The sequence below is a fragment of the Triturus cristatus genome, chromosome 4_1, assembly GCF_964204655.1.
Source record: "Triturus cristatus chromosome 4_1, aTriCri1.1, whole genome shotgun sequence".
NCBI lineage: Eukaryota > Metazoa > Chordata > Amphibia > Caudata > Salamandridae > Triturus > Triturus cristatus.
Genome location: NC_140585.1, coordinates 338,319,370 through 338,344,967, shown reverse-complemented (window position 1 = coordinate 338,344,967; position 25,598 = coordinate 338,319,370). Strand labels below are relative to the sequence as shown.

The following is a 25,598-nucleotide window of genomic DNA, read 5'->3' as shown; positions in this document are numbered from 1 at the left end:
ACTGCCAATTAGGATGCGACCCCCACCCTGGCGGTCGCATTCCGCATCTTTGACATTGCGGCGGGTGCGGCTGTAAGCAGCACCCGCCGCAATGCCAAAGAGGCATGTTGTGCATTGCCATGCACAACATGGCAGGCACCGCGCGATGCCTGCCTCCTTGTGCTTGGCAATGAAGGGGGGTACCTAAGTGCAGCCCCCCACCCCCGCAACCCACCGGGGGTCCGCACCGGCTCCCAAAGCAATTCACTGCCACCCTTTCCATGGTGGCAAAGCTGTGATACCCAGCATCATAATATGGATGGTGGTGCCTTCTAGGCACCGCCACCATATTATGCCCCAGCTCCACCGGCCAGCAATTGGAACGATTGCCGACCGATGAAAAAGGGGCGGGCGCACTTTGCATCCGCCGCGGTACCCCCGCCATAATAATATGGCGGGGGGTAAATCTAGTTGGGATGGCGGGCGGATCGCCACCGCTAAGCCGGCGGTAGCGATCTGCCCACCTTCTTAATGACCCCCAAAGTCTTTTCTCTTTGGGGAAGATCCTCTGGGTTCTTAAGGTTGCTGTCTACAGGACACACCAGGGTTTCGCTTCTGCAGGTTCGAGGTGGGGACAGGCCGGTAGGGCTGGGGCCAAGTCAGTGGGCGTCCTCCTCTTCTTAGCTTCAGCGTGGCTGTTCAGTCCTTCTTCTTCTTTTCTTCTTGGTCATTTCTTGTCTGAGGACGCAAGGTTCAGGGGTGCCCCTAAATACTAGATTTAGGGGCGTTACAGGTAAGTAAAGGTTTGGACCAATGGGTCCCTCCCTTGATGTGGGTACTCCCCCTATTATGCCACCCTCTAGTGAGAGGCGGGCATATGCCTCACTCTGGTTGGCTGGGTCCCCCCACCTGCAAGAAGGCAGGGACTGAGATTTGTGCTTCACCTCGCCTCCCCCACCTGAGGGGTGGGATTGGCAAAGGTGGGCACCCCTCCCTTCCTCACTTGGTTTTCCTACCAATTCTCCAGCCCAAAGTGGGGGTCAGAACTGGTGGGGACCAGTTGCTGGAACCTGCAAAAGGCCTGGGGAAGCTCACAAAGGCGGCAAGCCTCTGAAGCTTCCCCTTCGTTGACACTGCCCATCTTGGGGAGGAGGTTTGGCACCTTGTCCCAGGATGCCCATTGTTTCAGACCCCGAGAGCAGTAGGCTCTCGACCCAGGGGTCCAGAAACATGTCTGGTGGTGGCAGCTGGCGAGCAGCCACTCAGCCTGGACACTAGTGATAGGTCATTTTTCAGGGGGCATCTCTAAGATGCCCTCTGTGTGTATTTTTCATTAAATCCCACACTGGCATTAGTGTGGGTTTAATGTGCTGAGAAGTTTGATACCACACTTCCCAGTTTTCAGTAAAGCCATTATGGTACTGTGGAGTTTGTAATGACAAACTCCCAGCACCATATATTCTTAATGGCATTACTGCACTTACAATATCTAAGAATTGGCTTAGACACGATAGGGGTAGAGGGCTCATGCACCTGTACCCTCACCTCTACTATAGTGCACCCAGCTAGAGGGGTGGCTGATCTATGCCAGGGCAGTGGGTTGTAGGCATGGCACACAGGGGTGTGTGCCATGTCGACTCTTCACTTTGTTCTGCACCAAAACACGCAGCCTGCAAAGGCAGTGTGTGTCTGTGTAAAGGTACAGAGCCTCTAAGGGTGGCACAATGAGTGCTGCAGCCCTTAGAGGCCTTCCCTGGTCACAGTGCCCTGGGTACCTGTTGTACCATTTACAAGGGGCTGACCTGTGGTCAGACAGTGCCAATTGGTTTTTGCTTTCAATGCAGTTTTAGGGAAAGAACATAGGCCCCGGGTACCTGATTGGCAGGAGCCCAGGGCACACTCAGTCAAAGTACATCAGCAGTTCAGCAAAGAGTGGGGGCAACCATGCAAAAAGAGGGCACTTTCTTAAAGTACAGATGTAGTGAAACCCAAAGGGAAAATCTGCCATGGAAGCGGGTGTCTGCAGTGATGAGCAATACAAAGACATAATAATAACAAATACGATGCCGTGCCTGAGCGAAAAACAAATCATAATTTGCCTTGTATTTATTGTCCCATAGAGATCTGGTCGGACAAGGTTCATGTCTCCACCTTATGGGACCTTTTACTTTCCGCCCAGTGCACCATTGTTATGTTAAGTTATGCATATTTGAAAAGCGCATGATCATCTGTGAGGGTATCCTGGTGCTGTGCAGGTGTGTGAGATTAGCCCCAGGGCGGGGAGAGGAATTATTCTCAGAACCACACCTTCAGCTTCTTGCAGAATTCAAGAAGAGAGGAGGAGGCTGTAATGGGATGTGGGAGTCCGTGCCATGCTTTGGATGTGATGTAAGAGAAGGCTTCTCTGCTTCTGTGAATGCGTGAGATGTGTGCTAGTAGGACTCCGGTTGAGCAGAAGTTCCTGGATGGTCTGGACCCTCCAGCCAGCAACCCCACCCTTAATATTCGCTTGCAGTTGAAATTTTCTAGCAAAGGGACCCATATTTTATTATGCGCAATCTTTTCAGCAGTAAGTGCGGTCATTTTATTCTTCTTTGAAATAGGAATAGAAATCCATGGAGAAAGGAGGAAGTGGGCGGGGTTTCCATTTACCCTTCCTGGGTGATATCTCTGGACAAACGCCTTCTGTGCTTGTGTTTCAGGGTGACCTCCTTACCCCATATTATAATGGGCAGTATTTGCAGTTCTGACATTTTCGTATATAAATAATTACTATCAGGTGTAAGAGACTATTTTGATCAGTTAAAGAAAATCAGGACAACTACACCCAGAATGCATTAGACTTGACACAGAAGCTGAATAAAGGAAAGTGTGTCTGTACTGACATGAATTAGGTCACCCTAGTTATTTGAGTTTAAGAGCTGGCTGATACATTGATGGATGGACATTCACCGGCGTGGTCTGTGAATGACTCAAAAGGTAATGGCTGCCATCTTGTGTGTTATTTTCATTTTGTCCAATTTTAGGATTTTTTCCCACAAAAGTTAATTGCTGTTTTATTGCATCCCACAGCACAGCTACACTTTTACTGCTTTCAGACAAAATCCTTGAGGGGAGCGACAGGAAATTGCCTTACAATGTCTTGCCGTAGAAGTAGCCCTGTTTCCAGAGTTGAGATATGGAGGTCAGTTTTGTGTCAGTTTGGATGATTTCCAGTCTCCCAATCTTTTCTCCTGAGAGGACATTCCACAGGGCTTTACCATAACCCCGCTTTGAAGACATCAAAGTATAGACAAGTTAGATTTAATGGAGAGCAGCATTATAGGAGCGGCGGATAGGCTACTCTGTCAGTTTATGGTACGGACACTGATGGCCGGGGCCATCTATCTAGTTAGATAATGCATGTTGTCTTGCATTATCTGGTCACTCTTCTTTTTGCAGAATGGATACCACCTCATGCATTCAGAATGGAAACCAGGATAGTTCCTTTTTGGTCTGAGAGCTTGTAACCATTGTGTTAGCCTTTCTATATTTCAGCTTGACACTGTATCTCACTATCCATTCTTAACATTAGATGTACATTTGGTTAAGGGTTCACAGCAAACTAGTTGGTAGCATAGATAACCAGTCCAATTTGAGTGTAGTTAGCAAGGTGTTAGAACCTGCATGCTGTATCGAAGCACGTGACCCTGTTGCCCTGTTAAGACATTAAACAGCCATATGGAATTAGTCAAGCCCAAAGAAAATCCACAGCCTACAGAGGGTTCTTCCACAGTACAGTGCCTTTGAGGAACAATGCAATCCAATACAGGGGAGCAGCAGGGAGACATATAGTACTACCCTTTAGTCAAGAGGGGTCATTCTTTGTTCAAAATGTGCAGTAAGCTTTTACAGAGGCCAATCATTGGTGTCTTAGTTACACAGGGGTGAAGGGCATCAAAAGGCTTGGATGTGCCTGTAATAGACATCTGAGAAGGAGTGACAGTGGGCATGGGGAATATATAGTTTGGACTCTGTCATCAGAAGTGGGTTTATCTATGGTTTAGGTCCTGGCATTTATTGTATTTGAGGGTTGGATTTCGTTGCCTATCTGCTCCAAAATTAAAATTCGTACACCCCCTGAAATATTTTACTGTGATCAATATCGCTATCACAGGTAGGTGTTTAAACCTTGTAGGTTCTGTATACCTTGGTGATGAGGGGTTCGGACTTGTCTTCCCAGCACTCTTATGGCTTCCATAGTTAAACTAGTGCACCACAAGTAGCCCACGCAGGATGTATCTCCAGAGCATGTTTAATTTATGAAGCTCTTGGGACAGAAGAATTCTTATCAGTAAAGAGTAAAATCATCATAGAGTTAAGGGAGAAGCTGATTTAATGCTGTGTTTTTTTAAATAAGCTAGATAACCAAATGATGATCTTGACTTTACTGTCTTGAATGGAAATAAATACACACATGAAGAACAGAGGTTCTGTGTGGGAGGATTAGTTCAGGTACATCACTTGGCAAAGTTAAAATTAATTATGAGATTGTAAATAATCACAATAGAAGCCTTTTTAAACCTGAATGTATGAACATATGTTCTGCTTCAAAAACTTTGCTCATTGACCAGGTGGTCCTACAGTGAGTGAAGGTTGTAAAAAATGCAAAGTGTGTATACTACAAGTACTAGTGGAACGGTGATAGTTTTCATAAATGTATAATGCTTGGTTTATGAAAACTCAGACACCCTATCAGTTCATTAACAGTTGGTTCCAATTGCCATAATCGTCGTCGGCGTTTTGACCCGGGTAACTTTAAGGGTCATCATCAGGACAGAATATTTAATTAAGCAAGAGTCAATTTTGGTATGATGGAAAATAATTCTGAGAGTTTATTACTGCCTGTAAAACAAGTGTAGGTTGGATCGCCAAAACATGAGCTTGAGAAGATGTATAAAAATTGAGAACTGTATCCAAGTTTGTGTAGAATCACCATGAATTGATGCACGAGTCGGCTGACGGGTCCGACCTGATCAGCGTACCAGTGTTTGTGTTGATAGAATGCAAATAAGGCACTTTTCGTTCCTGATGCCATTATCTTAAGTATAGCGGAGATAGTTTAGCTGACATGTATTTCGCTCCTGGCTTGTGGGCCAGGAGTTTTCTCAAGTTATGATAATTTACTTTATCCATATTTCGTTCATATTTTTAACACATGCCACTTTTGGTCTGGAATAAAGTTTAGGTCAGTGTCTTTCAACTATTCTGGGAATATGGCTCCAGCACAATACTCTTTCCTTAACCACACGACACAGTTATTGTGCACAGACCTCCTGGCACAGAAATATAGTCCATTTCCCTATATTGCCAGAAAGGCCTGTGTCTTCATGTATTACAGTTAAAGGTTTGTATGTGCAGACATCTTTATATTTATCAGGGTTATTCAAATACAACTTTATAACCATGGAGTGATTTGTGGTGCCAAAGGGACAGCCATGTACATGCACTTCTCTTTCCAAAGCTGCCCTAACCCACACCAAACAGTACTGTGTAAAGAACCCTGTCAATTATGGCAGCTGCCTCCAAAGTAAGATCATGGCTATCTGTGGCTATTCTTGAAGAATGTTTTTGTATATTCTGGAGACAATTCAACAGCTTTATAGGCTAGAGTCTATAATTGGTCTGGCTGTAGTAAACTGGGTTGTAGCTATCATCACTGCAACATGGTTCGATTCCCTGGGCCCCCGTGTTGTGGCACATTTGCTACCGCTACTGGTTAGGAGGTAGGAGTAGCTTTTTCAGCACAACAACAGACTACACAGTTCTGCAAACCACCCTACTGCAGTAGGGAAAGTTGTGAATTGAACCTAGGAGGTGTATCTCAGGCACATGACCAGCAAGACAATTACCAACAAGAAGGCTCTGTAGTTTTATGAAGTATAGCAACACAAAAAGATGAAGGATGGCATGCTGAACATTGTCAAACATTCACCCCAGTATAGAGATCTGGGCCTAAATCCATTGTTTGTTTGCTTACCATGCCTTTCCAGTTCGGACCCAGCCATATGCAAATCAGTCTTGACGTTGCCCCCCATGGGAACAGTCCAGCCCAAACTGCCAGGCCAGGTGCTGGACCAGAAACAAGCCTCCTGGGACCTATTTCGGGGCATCATCCCTCATCAGCCAGGCTAGCTTGAATCCAATGTCATAGTGAGCATGGTACTCACGTATGGGCATACCCTTCCAACTTATGGCAACTATTGCAACACAAAAAGATGATGGACGGAATGCTGAACATTGTCCAACATTCACCCCCAGAGCAGCGATCTGGGCCTAAATCGACCGTGACTGGGAGTGAATGTTTGACAGTGTTCAGCATTCTGTCCATCATCTTTTTGTGTTGCTTTAGTGTTGTGGCCAGAGTTACTAAGTGACATTGCTGTCCAACAGATCTATGTTTGTCAGGTTAAAATGTGCCACAGTGTCCAAAGGCTATGTCATGATATGTATTTCTCATGATTCTATTTTTTTTTTATTTGAAAGGTTTTATATAGCGCTGGGTATCAGAGTGCTTTACATGAGTATCAGACCATAGTTGAAGGTTACATCATTATAAAGGTTATACAGTTTTAGAGCATAGCTACATAGTTACATGTTGGGTTGAGACAAACAATAAGGACATATACGTAAGGGAAAAAGCAGGCAAGGGGAGAGATTCAGGGGAGGGGATAGGAGCAGGGGAAGTAGACAGAGAATGAAGGAGGGAAAGAGGAGGGGGAGGGGGACAGACATAGCATGAAAGAGGAGGGGGAAGGTGACGGGGGCACAAACTGGTAGACGAGTAATAGCTGCGTCCAAAGTCCAGTAAGCTGTGATCCCAGGGGAAGTGGTATCATTCCCTTATCTCCATTGCGAGAGGCTCCCTTTATGCAGTGGACTCTCTCAGAGGGGTCTCTGAGACTCCAAGGCCTATCTATTGGATCCTTCCCAAAAAAGGGGAGAGGGAGTGCTTTGGCCAGGGGCGCCATACCATACCTCAACTGAGAGTGGCTCCCTTGGCGCTGTGGACTCTCTGAGAGGGATCACTGAGACTCCAGAGTATAAATGTTGGATCTTTCCCCAACAAGGGGAGAAGGAGTGCTTAATCAAAGGGCACAAGGGACAGGGGGCTAGGCGGTGTAGCAGGCAAGGGGAGAGAATCAGGGGAGAGCGGATAGGAGCAGAGGAAGTAGACAAAGAATGAAAGAGGGAAAGCGGTGGGGGAGGGTGAGAGACAGAGCATGAAAGAGAAGGGGGAGGGTGAAGGGGGCACAAACCGGTAGACGAGTAAAAGCCGCGCCCAAGGTCCGGTAAGCTGTGATCCCAGGGGAAGTGGAATCATTCCCACATCTCCGCTGCGTGAGGCTCCCTTTACGCAGTTGACTCTCTCAGAGGGGTCTCTGAGACTCCATGGCCTACCTACTGGATCATTCCCCAACAAGGGGAGAGGGAGTGCAAGGGGCGCCATACTATACCTCAACTATGTGGGTCAAAAACCACGTTTCTTTTCTCTGATGCACGGTGACTTCGGGTGATTTTATCCCTATTCCTATTAGTGTTTTTATATTTTTTTAAAGTGGTAACTCATTTTAGTCAAATAATGTTGGTAAATATGATGTGTCTCAATTATGGCTGTCTTTTAGGACCCAACCAAAGGGCATCAGGGCCCTTCTTCCTAGCTTACATTCGGGCCCATGTCCCACCTCCACGCTACACCAATGAATATATCTCACTCGTTTTCTTCCACAGATGGGCACAAAGAATCATCGCTAACTGAAGTGTTTCAATCATTTGGTTATGGAATTTTGTGCCATCGTATAATAATTTTTTTCCTATAGTTTAGTCTTTGCGGATCCTAATCCAAATAATGCCAGTCAGTTTTGACCCTTTACTGGTTTTATTATTTACAAATAAGGTATGAGACCAATTGTGTGTTTCATGTTTCCCAGTGATTTAAATGAACATTTGAGCATTTGCATGATGTGCAACCTAGACAACGAACTTCAGCAAATTATGCAGCAGATTCTTGTCAATGCTGAGGAAGAGAGCACTAGGCAAGGCCATCTGAAGATAAAGAGGGGGCCATTTCAGATCTATGTAAATGGTCCTCCTGGCTAGGACTGGGTCTACATTCCAATGCTGCAGGTCCTCAACTCTGGTCAACCTGGAGTCTGCCAATGAGCTTGGGTCCTGTACAGCTAGAAGGGATGGTCCTGGCAATCAAAGTTCATTATCATATCCTTCACATTTTACCCACCATTACTTAGTTTCTGAGGAACTTGGAGCCAAACACAGCCCCTAATTAATATTATGCGAAAAACATTCGGGGGATTTTGTTTTCATAGTTTACTTAATGCCTCTCCTCAATGCACACCAACAACATAAACCTTAATACTGATTCACTAATTGAACAACATTTTGAAGACAATAGATGCAGCTGCAAGATGCAACCTTAAAGGAATACTAGCTCTTTTTTGAGTGCCTGGTTAAAATCAATCATGGGGACCTGGACTGCAGAGGATGCTGGCAGGGCTGTGCAGGGTGTTGTGTCGCTCACCCTGCACTTAGGCTCTGTTTCCTTCCTGCAGCAGCTCTGAGACCATAATGCCTTGGCTGTGGAATATTTCTGACTTCAACTCCTTCACCAATATGGCAGCCAGGCTTCTTCAAGAGAATGGTGAATTAGCATACTGAGAGATGGGTCAGTCCTGCTTACAGAAAAGATGATTGCAGTGCATTCTTTAATGAAAATGCTCAGCTATGTGATGGCTCCAGCTTCTGCCTGATGAGCAATTCATTACTTGTACAAAATGAGAGCAAAAACTTCCCATAATTAAACTTATGCACCACTATACAAAACATAATATATGACTATACCTTGTTCCAAAGAATTCATTGAATTTCATAAAGCAATGTAGATACCATTTTGACATAAAGGTCTAACTCATGCTATAAACGAGCGGAAACCAGGCATCTGCCAAGTGGTGCTGTACTGTGCATTACAGGCACATACTTGTGACAGGCTGCATATCTAGGGGGTTAGAAAATCCTTGCCAGCCTTGCCCACCTCCTGCTGCAGAGGCCTCGAGACCTGCTATCATGGAAGACTGGTCTGCGTGAAGGATTCGCTTTAGGGAGCTGGTGATGGAAAGGACACACACTGCACACAATTAGAACGGACATCTCATGGGGCAAGAGTAAGCACAACACAACCACACCCACCCAATGGAGTCATTTTTAGGTCTGGCTTGACAAAGCAGCTGTCGGCATAGTTCCCGTTAACAATTCTTTAAAATATATAAGAGAGTGGGCTTTGACTCCACCCAGTTAGGTCTCTCACTCACTCAGTGCTATTGGCTGTTTCCCATTAGTTATTTTTTCGTATGCTTGGTCCTATTATTATTGTTATTGGAGCTTGCAATAGCGCAATGAATCACACTCAGAGGTGTATCTCGGCACTGCACAAACACAATTCTATCATTTACCTTTCCTTTGGTGCCTTCTTTCTTTATTATTTAATTTTGCGGGTTAGCTTCCCATAAAAATGCCATTGGATACTTCATCATTTCTGTGCGTTTTAATTGTGAAAAGATGGGGCTGTCAGCAATTTAAACTAAGAAATGCCTGGATAAAGTATTTTCAATTAGTTTCTTTTTGTGTAAGTTGCTATTGAGTGGGTATACAGAAAAAAAACCTGGTGTGGTTCTGTCTTGTAAGGATCAACTCTAACCCATGCTATCCTTAGGGATCAAGAATAGATAACAAGAGCTTGCTCATGGTGAAATCAAGCCATCAGGGGCAAACAAACCGAAACTGATGCAACAACAATTTATCTTATTGTGAAGTAAATCGCATAAAAGCAATAATCTGCCATGTGCCGTCCTTTTTTTATCTTCATTCAAGACCACAAGGCGTGAACGGCCCAACTTTTGTAGCCCTTGGTAAACAATATCCAATGAATACGCCTAGAAAACTAGAACAAAGTATTATTCACTCACCAAATCCTCCTCCACTAAGATGTCACCAGGCGGGGCCAGGTCAATAAACACAGGCGGGGCCCAGAACAGGTGCAGTCAAACTGTAGGCGTAATGACTATGAGATATGTTTTAATCAAGACACTTGCTGAACAGGTAGAAGAGACAATCATTCTGCCTTCAGAATGTGGGCCACAAGGCGAGCAATGTCTAAATCTGCCCCCACCTATCTCGGTTTTGCATCAGAGCAAATATTAGATAGGGAGGAGACGGGAGTGGCCCAGTGGTTCGATAGCAAGTTGATGAGTCAAGGCATTTAAAAATTCCTCCTGGTCACAGTATACATTGTTTTCTTCTTTTATGTTGGTATGTCTTAGTGTTCTTAATTTCCGTGCCACTCCTTCTGCGCTTGTACTTTTTCTTTTGACAATTTCTTCCTTTATTTATTCAGTTTCTTTTTTTCTTTCTTTTTTACACTTTCCTAATTGATTTCTTTCTCACACTTATTCATCCTGCTTTCATTCTTTCTTTTTCTTTTCTGTTAAAACCATTACTGTCTCTTCTTCCTCTTCAATTGATTTCTTAGTGTATCCTTTTATCTCCCCTGTTTCTTTTTCCATCTTTTAGGGATTTTTCGAAAAGTACTTGTTTTATTAGTTTTTTTCTTTATTCCTGTTCTTTATTCATTTTCTGCTTTCTTCCTCTTTCTTCGGTTCTCTTTTTCTTTCCTTCATTAATAATAATATGTTTGCCTTTTTGATTTTTCCTTGATGTCCTTTAAAATATTTTAAAAAGGCAGGTCATGTTTACATATTTGATTTTTATCGTTATTCTTTTCACTTTTCTTCAATTCATTTATTTAACTGAGGACCCCATGCTCTCTTTCCATATTCAACAACAAATCACCTTTTCTCGTATTGTATCTTTATTTTTATATTTGTTCAGCATTTTATAATTATTTACCAATGTTGTCCATCTCTGCTGCAATGACATCATGCGCTCCATAGTCACTTCCTTAGCCATCTTCAAAACGTCTTAATGACCAAACGTGTTTTGCAAACCAATGAATATATCAGCCAATTAAATCAAGCACAAACACGACAAAAAATGAACCTAATTATTAAAAATAAAGGCTCTATTTATTCTCTTCTCAGCTTATTTTTAACTTCTACATTTAGACACTTAGGGTCTCATTACGATGTCGGTCGGAAAGGCTCCGACCGGCATTCGGATATTCCTAACCCATGTCGGGACCCATGTTTCCGACCGACTCGGAAACATTTACAACCAACAGATATGATGGAAGGTAAATGTTAAATCATTACAAATTGGTTCCGACCGGCATTCGGAGAATCCAAGTCAGTCAGAGCCGAAACGTACAGCTCTATGGACCACGTTTCCGACCGACGTATTACGATGTCGGATTCGGGCATCCTTTCCGAATCAGTCTGTCTGGCACGGAATGGCTGTCGGGAACTGGCTTTGGGGGCCTGTAGCAGGTCCCCCTTCACCCTGAAGCCTCCAGTTGTGGGCCATGGGGGTACCCATGGGACCCCTCTTTCAAACCATTCACAGTGTGGCAGGCACCTTGGGGGGTGCCCATAACATGGTGCATGGTTTTCCGCAATCACACCTTTTTTCAAAGGGAGCCTGTGTTGTCTGTCGAAACACAGGCTCCCATTAAAGTCAATGGGAGACTTTCTGAATGGTTATCGGAACCATCGTAATCGGTCGGTCGGAACCGACATCGTAATGAGGCCCAAGGTGCATCGATCTCATTTAGGGGTGTCCAGGGCTATCCATGGTTTACTCTTTGGTAATCTTAGCACAGCCATAGCGATCCTTGATCTAATGGATCAAAAAGATGACATTGGCAAAAACAGGGAGTAAGGGAAGCTATAAGCTCCTCTTCTTGACATTGCCCTGTCCACTTTGCAACTCATGGCATGTTTGTCAATTGATGCGCATGTTAAGATGGCTTCTGTTTAAAGACCATTTTCAAAATATTAGGCACACTAAGTACCAAACGCAGTTTATTAAGGATAGTTACGTGTGTAATATCTGCATTACCTCAAGCATAAACATTATTTCACACTTTCCAACCTAGGGAATTGCATAAGTTATCCCTCAAATTCTCATTCTTTGGATGCAACAAAGTGTATCTGATGGTAGAGGTCTCCTATCTGTTGAGGATGCAGCCATGCTAGAGAGGGCGCTAAAAAAATTAAAACCATTGTAAAGGCAGATCAACATTAACATTTATCAAAATCAAACAGATTGGTTATTTTTGTAAGAATATCTCCAAAACGGGTACCCTGTACAAAATAACATCTCATTGTTATTTTAGTCAAAATTTTGCCTTTAAGAAGGATGGGAAAGTAATCAATATACACGTCCGAAGATGTATAGACTGTGTAAAGCTTTCTGCTGTGGATTCAAGAAAAAATATTTTAGAGGAAGAGAATCAATAAAAACCACTCCATATGGAGAATAAAAATAAAAGGAGATACCTTACATTACACACCAAACGAGCAGGTGGGTTGAGGCAACTTGTGGTTGTTGGCCACCTGTTTCAGATGTCTCCGCCATGGCTCATTCCCAATCTGCCAAATTATATTTACTCACAGGTCGAATGGCGCCATTCTGTTGCAATTTGGTGTGAGAGTAAATCCATTTATGAGTGCAAAAGTATGTTTGCAAATCATAAAGTTACATTTACAATTTTAAATTAGGCCATTAGCATATCTTGGCGTAATTTAGGTGTTTAACTTGTTTGGTGAATCGGGCACAGAGCGACCCAGTGAAGAATTCGGTTCCTTGGTATCTTTTTCTTTGGTTAACGATTCGTCCTAGAGGTGGGCAAGCCAGGAACTTCTTTAGGAGCAGAGGCAGGAACTCGTATGTCTCTCAAAGCACATGCCAGCCATTGAAAAGATTCGGAAAGTAAATCTACAGAGAAAGTCATGTAAAATATGATGTATAGGTTAAATAAATAAAAAAATTCTTGCATTCTTGTGTTTCACACCAGTTTATTGCAGTGACATATTTTAAAGTGAATTGTTTTGAGCATGAACTGTTCCCGACCCCCAGTACTCTGCCATGAGTGAAGCAAGTGGTGTCAGTTTATGATGTACACTGTATTTATGGGAAATATGGTTATTGTACGCTGAGCTACATTATAGTCTCATGAACCCTGTGAGGTTCTTATATAGCGTACACCCATAAATTGGATTACAAGGTAGTCTTAATAAAGTGACTTGTAGAGCATTGTGCAGTTCGGCCACTGGATCAATAGCTCCTTCTTTTTTAGGTCTCGCCTGACCCAGCGCATGCGCTGGTCTGGCGAGACTTTTTGTGAGGGCTCAAAAAAAAGCTACGACTGTAGCCTAGAGCTACAGTGCATGTGCGCAGGCGCACGCGCCTCAATTTCGCGGCCGCTTTGATGTTATCTTCGCTTTTTTTTCCTGTTTATTATTACTTCTATTACTTCTATGTGGTAATGGTGGCACCCGTGCACCGCCATTACTACAGAGCAGTAATAAACAGAAACAAGCATTGGCATAGCCAATAGGTCTCGCTTTTGGGACCTTATAAGTATTTAGTTATGCAACTGTTGCATGGCTAAACACTTATAAGGTCCCAAAAGTGAGACCTATTGGTTATGCCAATGCTTGTTCTCTTTTGCCACCAAAGGACAATGCCTTGTGCTCAATTGTTTTTTAATAAACCCAAATAGTACATTAGCAAGTACTCTGAGATATTGAATGTCACTGTTCTCATTATTGCAATGGCTTTAAATAATCTTGAAAATAAAGATATTACTTGCTTACAATTAGTACCCTATGTTAAGTAACTGTGTCACCTTAACTCAGTCTGACACAATATATGTATAAAATGTATTCCTTGCAACAACAAAAAACAAGTTCAGTGACAGTGGGAATTATTTTATGTTAATATCCTTGCCTTAGCTTGACATAACAACCAGCAATGAGGAAGAGGGTCAGCAGCTCAATGACGGCCATTGCATGGACTGGCACAACAAAGAGCTCTGACTTCCTTCTGGTCTTCAGTGAGGCACGTGAACCGTAGCTCAATTCGGTGGCAGAAACAGGCAGCAGAAAATCACCTTTTTTAGATTTTGTGCACTCACTGACAATCATGCGGCTTGTGGTTTTTGTCTTTTAAAGCTACAGTACGGAGGGGAAAGAGTAGTGCCTAGAATGCTTCGCGTACTTCTGTTTTCACACACCAAACCCGATAAGACAAGAGGGTTTGAGCCTTGCTTGGTGCCCCCCCGGCCCTCCAATTCATCCATATAAGGAGAGATATGTAACCAAGCAGAGCAGGAGGTTTTGTGAAGTCAAAGTAAGAGTAATAATATATATTGCTCTCACTGATAGACCGCTAGCCAGACAGTAATAATAGGATGATGCATAGTTTACACCGTATAGTGATTGGCATACAAGGAATTTTTTTTATTTTCTTTGTTGCTTCAAGGTTGGGAAGGTAAATGTTTATCATGGGCAAAAGGTAGAACACTTATCTGCTGTGAAGCATACCAACAGCAGCCCCCAAGTTGCATATCAAGCAAGGTAGGGAGTTGAAGGCATTTTAATGCAGCCAATAATGCACTGTTAATGGGACTGTGGTTGGGGCAAGAGGCACAAACTTTCTGCAGAGAGCAAAGAGGCCTTTGAAGGCGTTGTAGTTGAGCCGGAACTAGTGTACAATGTCAAAGAGGGTAGAAGTCCTACACCCACGGCTCAGTGAATAAGATGTACCACCCTCTGAGAAAACGGAAAGGACACAAAAGCCATAAAACATCCTCAGCTTCTGACTTTGGTCTTCGGTGGTAAGCCCCAAAGCATATGGAATGGCATAACAGAAGCGGAGTGTGCAATATACAAATGTGTGTAGCATAACGTGATGGATATAGCTGGGCACTATCCTTGACTGGCTTTTTCACTTAAGTCCAAGTGGAAGTGCTTGACATTGGATTCTAAGTAAATGGAATTGCGCTACGGCAAGGGTATGGAATAACAATTCATGGCTTTGTGTCAGAACACAACAAGGTGGTACTTCACGGGCGAAGTTCTCCTAAGTGAAGAATGGCTGTACTGGAGACTTTTCAAGGAGCCGAAGTGAAACCTACACCATACGTTAAATCATAATTAGTACAATTGTGTAGAGCACTTTATAATTGCCTCTAGTTCATGATACCAGGTGTTAACTATTATTAAACTCAATGGTAGGAGGATGAAATGCTGAATGAAGACTCTAGTATTCAAATCAGTGACCTTCAGATTGCACAGAGATCGCTATACCGGCTACAATAGTTGACTGAGCTGTCTTACCATAAGCAATTGTGAACTTCAATAACCCATGAAAAAACATGATCTTAATTATAGGTGTCCAAGGAGGTGCTACATACTGTATTTTCCCGAGCACCTGTAGATGCATTATTGCATCAGAGCAGGTTGAGGCCTCACTGTGCCAATGTTTACTGCTGTTTTTAATGGTCCCAGTTTTCTGCTTTTCAGTTTATTTGTGGGCATTGGCTTGATTGTAGTCTGCTCTGCTAATGCTCTGCGTTCTTTGCAATCCTGTAAATGTTTCCACACTCTCCTGTTTTAAGGCACTGCACACATAACCCTGCTGGGATTAGTGGTGGATTACTATAGGGAAATATGAGTTCATTTGAGCGGTGGACATTTGAGTCTGTTAGTTGGATTGAGTAAGATAATGGAGGGATAGAAGGGGGGAGAGTCTAGAAAGTGTTATTTGGGAGATCATAGTAGGAAGATGAGGTTTGTGATGAGTAAAAAGGAGAGATGGAGGAGGGAAGAGTCTCTAGAAAGGGATTAGGGAGATCATAGTAGTAAAATGAGGTTTGGGGTGAGTCAATGGAGGGATACAAGAGGGAAGAATTTAGAAATGGTTGTTTGGGAGATCATAGTATTAAAATGAGGTTTGGCGTGAGCCAGGAGGAATTCTCCACCGACAAACACCCACCCACCGTAAGCCACTTTTACACAGAAAAGTAGTGCCAGTTGAAGACCCATCCTAAAAAGGTAGGAGCTGGTTCATGGAACACATCTGATCAGAAAGCGCATCCCAGATGGGTCTTACATGATTTGAAAATGGGTGCCCCGTACACCCCTCCCTGCCCCCGAATGTACGTGATTACACATTTTTAAAGCGATTGCTATTTTCATAATTTACTCCACAAAGCTTTCTCAACAAGGATCTGATGTTAGTGTGACATCACTTTTTCCAAGCCTATAAAATCGTGTTTGTTTTGCAGAGGAGTATATGGCCACTTTGGCTCTAACTCCGTTTTACAGCAGACTTCAACAAGATAAGGAAGCGAAAGACAAGCCCTGGGGAAAGGACAACTTCAAAGTCGAGTTTCTGGATAAACCACCATAATCTGCCATATATACCTCGGCAGCCGGCTCAGGGAAGCGTGGTGGGGTGAGGGTGGAAGTGGACCGACGACGGAATAGGTACAATTAAACAAATAAATAAAACCCATTCCTTTGTCTGTCGACATCCTCCCGCTCCACCATGCTTACCTGCACTGTCCGCGACTGCACATATATCACAGCATGTTTCTGACAAAAACCCATGCACTAAATGTAGAGTTGAAAATATATATTTCCCATTATCGTGGTGTGGAAATGCATTGTGAAGATGAATAATGCCAGGATTTTGAAGTTCTTGGCCCTCCCCATCAGCTATTAAAAAAGACATTGGTGGCTTTTTTATTGATTTGTTATGTATTTTGTTTTCTTTATACACAAAAATGCTCTAAAAAACACATAAGAGGAGGTTCCACATTGAAGCGTGCCCACATCACCCGTACAGTGTACTCGGGGCATTTAATAGGTCCACCACTACAGAGTCTTTGAATGTCTGCTTTACCTTTGGATGAGGGAAAATTACCTCAATAACAAATTGACTTAAACACTTTTCTTAAGCTTTGGCACCACCAAGTGGTTGCATCCTAAGTCTCCTGCCAAACCTCGCCTTATGGAATCAAGAGTAAGATGCTGAGCATAACTGATACTTTGAGTTAAGCAGAATAACTATTACATTGCATGGCAACCTATTCTGAATTAGAACAGGGCAGTCTAATAAAGCACATTTGGGAGGTTGTCTATGTGATGCCTACCTTGCAGGATGAAGTGTGAAATAATCGAATCAAGGGTTAATGAATGGTGCTTGCTTCCCAGAGTCAGAGATATGTGAATGCAACGTATGAATGTTTCCTCTTGGCCATGGCTGTAGCTACTCTTCCTAGGCAGTGGCGTAATGAAACTTGAGGGGGCACCATGCAAAGTAAAGAGAGCCCCCACTCCAGACCCAGTCAGGAGCTCTCAGACTACTCAGTGCCAGAGAGGGACACCTGGAGCTCAGGTTCCCCCACCCCCGCACTGCGGGGACTGGGGGGGATAATGTTACACCACTGTTTTTAGGAGTTAGATAATGGTCTGCACTCCCTGGCAAAAGGTGGCAGGAGTTGTGCTGTGAGCTTTTGATTGGTCCATTTACCGGTAGGAGGAGACAGTAGCGTTTTGAAGTGTCTGAAGCTGCAGTAGTATTTCAGAGCTCCCTCTACCCCAACGGTGTAAGTCTCATGGGGTACGGCTTGCTTAGAGGTGGAGCCCCAGGGCCAAATGGGAGTTTGTGGCATTCAAGCGATGGACAGGGAGCACTAGGCTTTTCCTGGGTCACTGGTCGGTGTAGCTTGGGTAGACTTGTTACCTAGTGCAGGCGTCTGACGGGGCGGAGGTGCGCCTGAATCTACAGACAACATAAGAGCAGAGTCCAGAAGAGAGTATGTGAGTAGCTAACATTCTAGGCCAGCGTTCTCTAAAGTCGGTCCTGGACGGCCGGATCCATGCTTGATTTTTATCAAATCCCCATATAGATAAATGTAGTTATCTTATTATCTTAAAAATCTGGCGTGAATCTGACCCTCCAGGACCGACTTTGGAGAACCCTGTTCTAGGCCTTCCATATAGGATTACCAAACTAGTTCAAAGCTTCGACGCCTCAGCATGACGATATGGGCCACCAGATTTGAGAGCACTTCCATGTAGGAGGGAGCGAGCGAAATGTGCAGGGTGTCCATAGGTTGCTGTCTTCAAACCCACACATTGTCTCGATATTTCTGCAATGGTGTGTTGGTTGTGTATGAGCTGATTTTCATGTCTGAACACATAATGGGGTTGTCTAGCTTCCTCTTCTCTTGTGAGGGTTGGAAAGTTCTTCCAAACAGGTGGTGTTATTCTAGGGCATGAGTGAATGCTTGGATGGCTGATCTCTAATAGGTGACAGCATGGGCTGAGAAATTGATCCACAAAATGGATAAAGCCAGCAAAGTTAGTATTTCATATGGAATTCCAACTAATGATAGAGGACCAGTGTTTAAATCTACCAGGAACTATTTTGTAAAGTATCAGCTGACTTAACAGATGAGATCACACATGCCAAACTTGACATGATTGTAACAAAATAGAGTTTGCTGTATAAGTAACAACTCTGCCTGAAACTGTGAACAACAGTGCAAAGCACAATCAGTTTAATTTGTTCTTATCACACAAACAGCACACATAAAACTAAAGTAATTTGCATAATTTTGTTTAAAAAATGGTTATTCACGCACCAGTTTTTAATTTGCCTATTAGTGTATTATGCAAGAAGATATATAAGCAGTACATTTTTCATATAATTTTCCAATGGTTTCAGGATCTTTCTTGCCTGCATTAGATGAGGCTGGCTGTTCAATAATACATAAAGGCCTCTTGTCGTCTGATGGGTCAGAGGCACAGAGAGGCCATGTCATGAGTGCTACATTTTGAAGCAATGGCAGCTTTGCCCTTTTTGCGATGGGAATAGGATTCAGTGCTTCATTTATAATAGAATAAGGACTGGGCCTAAAGTCTTGCTTAGAACTTGCGGCCAAGTGCAGAATAACAAGGCTGGATAGTCTTGATTTTACATCATGCCTCTTTAATCCACCATCAGGCACTCCCTGCATCATTCTCTCACTCTTGCAGGTTCCTTTTTAGGTCTCGGCTGGCGAAAGCAGCGCGCATGCGCTGCTCTCGTCGTACAAGAGCTTCTTGGAATCAATACAGATTCCAAAGCTCTTGGAGGCGGAGTTGAAGCCCCGCCCATCTTCCTCATTGGCTGACATCATCCTGCATGCAAAACGCAGGCTCATGATTGCATAGGAGGCTTCTTAGTCCCTTCTTTTTGCCGCCTTGTCTCCTTTTAGCCCCGCCCACCCGGATTGGATCTCTCACTTGCGGCGTTACACACTCATTATCTGCTGTGCACTATATTTTTCCCAACGCCGACATAGAGCTTCGTCAAATAGGATCCACTTACGCGCTTGACTTTGTGCAACTTATTCCCTATACTCCCACGGAGTATGCCGCGGGAGCAAGCAGTTTAATTTAATTATGCTTGTCTCTCTGTACCACTCCGAGATCGCAGTTTTTTTGTCTTATTTAAATTAGTTGAATTCAGAGTGCGCGCTTAAGCCCCACTTGATGGCCAGACACTACAGGCACCGGACCATTGGGGAGATGATTAAATAGATTTTCAGTTTTAACAGACTGTTGAGGTAGCTGTTGCTCGAACACGGGTCCCCCGCACCATAGTCAGCTGCTCGGATTGCTGCGCCACATCATATACCGGCTTTCTATCCTCTAGTTTTCTATACTATCTGGGACACATGACGCATGGTAGATTTAGGGACGTGCAGCACTCACTCGGGCGGTGTTGCCTTAGTGAGAACAGATCCCTGAAGTCTCCCAGCCTGAGTGCATCTATTTTCTATACTATCTGGGACACGTGACGCATGGTAGATTCAGGGACGTGCAGCACTCACTCGGGCTGTGTTGCCTGAGTGAGAACAGATCCCTGAAGTCTCCCAGCCTGAGTGCAGGGCAGGCCCTCCGCCAACCCTCACCTCCCCCCTTCCCCCACCCCCCTGGATGAAACGGTGTGATGGAACTGCAGGAGAAAATTGCCAGGAGCAGGGCGTGCATGGTGGTACAGCGGGAGGGGGGCAGGGAAAGGAGGAGCATGGTGACAAAGTGGACAGGTGGCATGTGGCAGGCAGCAAGGCTGGGCAGTGTTGCGAAGGGACAGCAGGCAGAAAGGGCTGTGTCAAGGTGGCACAGAGGAAACATTGATCAAATAAGGTGTAGTGAAGGCCTATCAAGAAGCAAGAGAGTGCAGGGCCATGGTGGCATAGAGGGTATAGGAGGCATAGAGGATGGGCAGTGCTATGGTGGCACAGTGAAATAGGGACATAAGTGGAGGTACAGAAGCATGTTGGCAGAGGCGCCAGGGAGAAGCATGTAGCACAGGGCACACCAGCCAGGGGCAAACTTCTGCAGCGGCACAGATTAGAATGGACTGATAGATTCACGGCTTCACCAATGGAAGTAGGCATGGGCAGCAAGGTACCGTGGCAAGTAGAAAGAACGGTCATTCTTCTATGCCCTGACTAGGGATATGATGACAAAGACATAAGAAAGAGTTACTTCCCCGCTTCTCCACCTCATAAAAGAGCTGTACATACCAAGGTGACATTGCATTGCCCAAGAAATCTGGCAGACCAGGGTCGGACAAGCCTACAGGGCAACCAGGCAGTGCCCAATGGGCTGGTCTGACATTAATTTGTGGGCCGGTTTCTAGCAGTTTATGGTCCTGTTTTATGGATGGATGGGTCGGTTTTTACTGTTGAGTTTCCTGATATTACCACAAGCATTGTCTGGAGCAAACTAAAATGTATGCAGTCTCTCAAACCTTGCAAAACATGTATACAGTTTGTCTTTACAAGAACAATAATAGACTGATCTGCACAAGTGGGCCACTTTTTAACGATCTGGTTCGCTTTTGGGGGACACTTTTATCTTGGTGCCTAGGCCAATTTTGTGTCCCGGTCTGACCCTGGCAAGGACTTGCCACGTGCTTAGCCCAGTCGGTGTCCTATCAAGACATCAGCACATTTTCATCCTACCCAGCATGCAAACCAGAGCACACATGAATATGTCGGGTCAATGGTTATTCATTCTTTCCCCACACACGTGTTGAATGAAATGCACCAATTATTTGAAATTCATTTACATTCGGGGCTAATAAGGGACAGGCAGGGTAGAGTAGAATGCAGTACCAGAGGGAGGACAGGCTCACACTGACATGGGTCGAAGAGGTGTAGCGATGGCAGACACTGTCATGATGACTCAGGAACTTAGGGCAGAAAAGGCAGACAGCAGCAAAGTGATAAGAGTAAAAGGGGCAGAGAGGTGGGCAGTATCATGTAAACACGGCACTGGTGGCACACAGCCAGCAGATGCAGGGAGAAGGATACCAGAGATGGCAGACAGGAATATGGTGATGCAGAGGTAAGGAGGTCAGTCAGGGACCATAAAACGGACAGGGGGCTTGTAGGAAACACCATGGCAGTTAAAAGATGAGGACAGCGGAGGAACGTGAGGGCAAGGCGATGACTACACACTATAATAAGCAGGCGGTGGGGGGTGGGGCAGGGCAGCAGAGGGGAGGTTGAAACCAATGGCTACAGAAACAGGGGAGACGGAGAAACTTCGCCACAATGGAGAGGAGCATGGAATAACCACCTCTAAACGACGGGGGCCGGGCGAGGAGGTGGGGGGGCTATAAGGCAACCAAGTGGGGGGGATGGGCATCAAACCTCGAGCCACTCAGCTAAACTTCTCCGTGCCATTTTGGGTGGAGGTATGGCGACATAGGATGGCGGGCATTTCAGACGGCACAAGAAAGGAGAAAAGAGGCAAGATTCCGAACTGGCCTGTTCTAGATACCTTTACAAAATATTGTACAATAAATAGATGCGAATGTGGCTGACGGATTAGTTAAAAGTAGAAACACAAAGTACAGGAAAGTGAAAGAAAGGCAGGGGTCAGCAGAGGACACAGTGCTGACGGGATGAACACCCAATGGTGCCATGCTCAGACGTGAGTCCCGTGCTCTCCATGCCACTGGAATCAAGCTATCCTGGCTGAAGAGGGGTGAAACCCCGAAACCGGTCCTAGGATGCTTGTTTCCAGTCCAGGGAGGACCTGGCTTGGCAGTTCGGTCTGTACTGTTCCCATGAGGCACAGGGTCAAGATTGATTTGCATATGGCTGAGTTCAAACTGGAATGGCATGGTGAGCAAAAAAACGATGGATTTAGGCCCAGATCGCTGTACTGGGGTGAATGTATGACATTGTTCTGCATTCTGTCCATCAACTGTTGTTTTTGCATGTGTGCCACCTTCAGCAGGTGCAGGCCAGAAGGCAAATCATTCCAAGGCAAGCATACTTTAAAGGCTGGGGTATCCAGTACCACGAGCTAATGGAAAACGTGAAACTGCAATACCCAGGCCAGAGTTGCTATTGGGTAGAAAGAAAGACAGCAATGGCAGAATGTGTGTACATGCCACTGCACTTGGGGCAATGTACTGGAAATAGAGAAGAGAAAAAACACTGCCTTGAATAACTAAGAAAAATCAAAACAGACGATTTTGGTGGCAGGAAGGGGTTGTTAGACTATGCAAATGACAAATGAAAGGACAGATACAACAAGCATTGAAAATGCAATAGGTCTCGCCTTTGATTAAGTTAAAGCCATTTGCTTTGCTATACAATACCATTAGCAAAGCAAATGGCTTTAACTTAATCAAAGGCGAGACCTATTGCATTTTCAATGCTTGTTCTGTCTGTTTTCATTCTTTGTCACTGTTTTTCATCTTTCTCTTCCTTCTTCTTTTCCCATGTTGTGCTTTTCTCTCTCTCGCTTTGGAATGAGAAGGGAAAAAATGTGGGGATCTACAAAAATAAGTGCCAGTAGGTCCCACTTGAAGCCACTGGCTCAAATGAAGCACTGATTTCAATGAAAGGTGTATGTTTTTGACTTCTACTATTGGTAAGTGTTTATGTCAGCCTGCAAAGATTAAAGAAGGTACTCTAGAATGAGGACCCCAGAACATTGTTTGCTTCCTTTGTTTGTCTTCCTATTTTGGCGGAGTCCATGGCATTTAGTCCTTCCTTTGTGTTTCTTCCTATTTTGGCGGACTCCATGGCATTTAGTCCTTCCTTTGTGGTTCTTCCTCTTTTGGCATTCCAGGTACGCTCAGAGGGTACATAGGTTTTAACTGTTCCTATTGTCTGACTGATGCTCTTGCGGTTTGATCTTGATGTTGCAACCAACTTTTATCTGCTGAAGAAAACATCTTGTCAAACTCTACATTGACAATCGATCCAGGCTACTAAAGCATGCATATTGAAGGGTCATGCTTCAAATTCTGTGCATGCATTCAAACTGCAAGTGCATTAAACACCTTTCTTTTCAGGTCTAGAGTTAGCCAAGAACTTTTGATTTTACCAAGATTATATGTCTGGTATACTTAAGGCTTCCAGTTTTCAGTTTTTACTGATTTTTGCAGATAATTACACACAGAAAACAATCTATTTCCTGTCTGCATCTATTTTTAAAAGTGGAAATTGTGCTTCTTGTAAGTGACTTTCCTTGTTGTTCTTCGTGAATTCCAGACCAACTGCTGAGCAGATGGACACCATGGGGAATTAAAAACAGGATTGGACTCCTTTAAATACATGCATACGTTAACATATATTTGCATGTAATGATAATATTTGCCTGTCAAGTGTAGTGTTTTATTATATTTGGCTGCTTAATTTTCTAAAACGCGACAGGCATTAAAGTATGAATGCAATTTATGAGTTAAATAAATGTGGAAATATACAATTTTACAGCTCCATTTATTCTCAAAACATAAAATAAATATGGATAAATACCAATAAAATGGCCAAAAAATAAATATGGATAAATACAGAGGGAAATTAAGACACAAAGATTCAATACCATAAAACCAGGACCCATAAATATAGTTTATAATATAGGAGCTTTCAGTCAGTTCTCTTAATTCATTAGTCTGTTGTGTCATTCACATTTTCTTCCGCCACTGCAGCATAGAGCATATGTAATAGGGTAAGCCCACTTCAGCCACTGGCTAACTTCACCGTGAGTGACTGAATTTTCCTCTTTCACAAAGAGGGCATATGTACTCAAAGCCTATCCATTCAGTGCCAGGAACTACTATTTCAATGTGTGCTGCCCCAGCTTTCCGAACAATGATGTTTTGCAAAAGACCATCTCAGAACAAGCACTGGCTGGGCCTAAATGGTTGGCAGCCAATGCTGGACCTATTGACTTTACCAATGCTTGTTTAAATTAGAATTCTGGACGGCCTGCAATTGAAATGGTAGCACTTGAGGTAGACATCCTTTGAGGTAAACCAAGCAGTACTCGCAGCGGGATGTGCTTTACGTTTTTCCCCGTTTTGTTTTTTCTTATCCCAGGAGATGGCAAACACGCAGGTGACCGGCCACTTCTCCCTGACTGTGGACAGCTGAATACAGGTCTAGATGTGGCCATCGCTGTACTCCCTGGATGAGCTGTAGTGAGAGAAAAATATGCGTCAGAAGGGCTGGAGCACCTAAACTCTAAGGATTGTAGTTTGAGAACCATACTGGGGAAAATAATGATAGTTTGCCTTCACAGCAACATAACTACAACGGCCAGAATGCAATGGGAGGCTCATTTAACAGGCAGTGTATTAATGATTTGCGTAATGAAAGTTCAGACCTGTAGAATATGAATTCAACAAACTAGCCAAGCATTCCTCTAGTGTGCCCACAACTACAGTATATGTAATTACTCTCATGGTAGTGACCGTCGCCTTCTTTCTGGTGCCAGGGACTGCGAATGCTAAGGATGTAAATATTCGACCTATATTTGGCAGCAGCTCGATTTGACTTGGATGAATAATGTGTCATGAATGACTCAATTCTTAGGCAAACCAGTTGCTTATTAGTCATGTGTTAGAACGTGCTCCCTCTCTTCTTCTCTTCCTCACCTCAGCTATCTACCCTATCTCTTTTCCACTTCCCCTGTCTTTTACTACATGTATTCCTCTTTCTGCCTCTCATCTTTCCCTTCCTCCTTAACACACTGCCTTTTAAAATAATGTTTTAGTTCTTTTCCATTTTCTGCCCCTGACTTCTCTGAGCTTTGTGGAACCTCTCATTAACTCACAAATGTTCTGAAATAGTGTTGCTGCAGAGTTTGTGTAAACTGGGTCACCCAACCCTGCTAAATGTGATATATTCGTGTAGGATGGTCCCTCGGGAATTCAGAATGCTTGGCGACCTTGCCAGGGCTGTGAAGCGCTAGGAAAAAAATACAAAGGGCCACCCAAAAAAGTAACCAGTACAATACTGCACATGTAATTTGTGTGTTTGTTTATTGTATAGCCCTAAATATTTTGATATGTTTTGAAATTGATGTATTTGTTCCTTCCTGTGTCAAATAGTGCATTAGTACACATTTCCAACCTGATCCTACCCCTATGTAATGAGACCTAAACTCATCTGTGCAGATTCAGTATTGGACAAGTTTACAAATGGTGTCACTTAAATTTCATAATCATCTGCATTCATTTAACACATTCTGTGCATTACAGTGATCGACAACAGGCCCAGAGCGGAGGTCTGTGTT

General features: G+C 44.0%; 1 protein-coding gene across 1 annotated transcript in view; it reads left to right on the top strand.

Annotated features, from left to right (window-relative positions):
- LOC146854913 (potassium voltage-gated channel subfamily KQT member 1-like) overlaps nucleotides 1-25,598 on the top strand; it is a 1,174,161-nt gene that overhangs the window by 1,081,488 nt on the left and 67,075 nt on the right. The window lies entirely within an intron of this gene.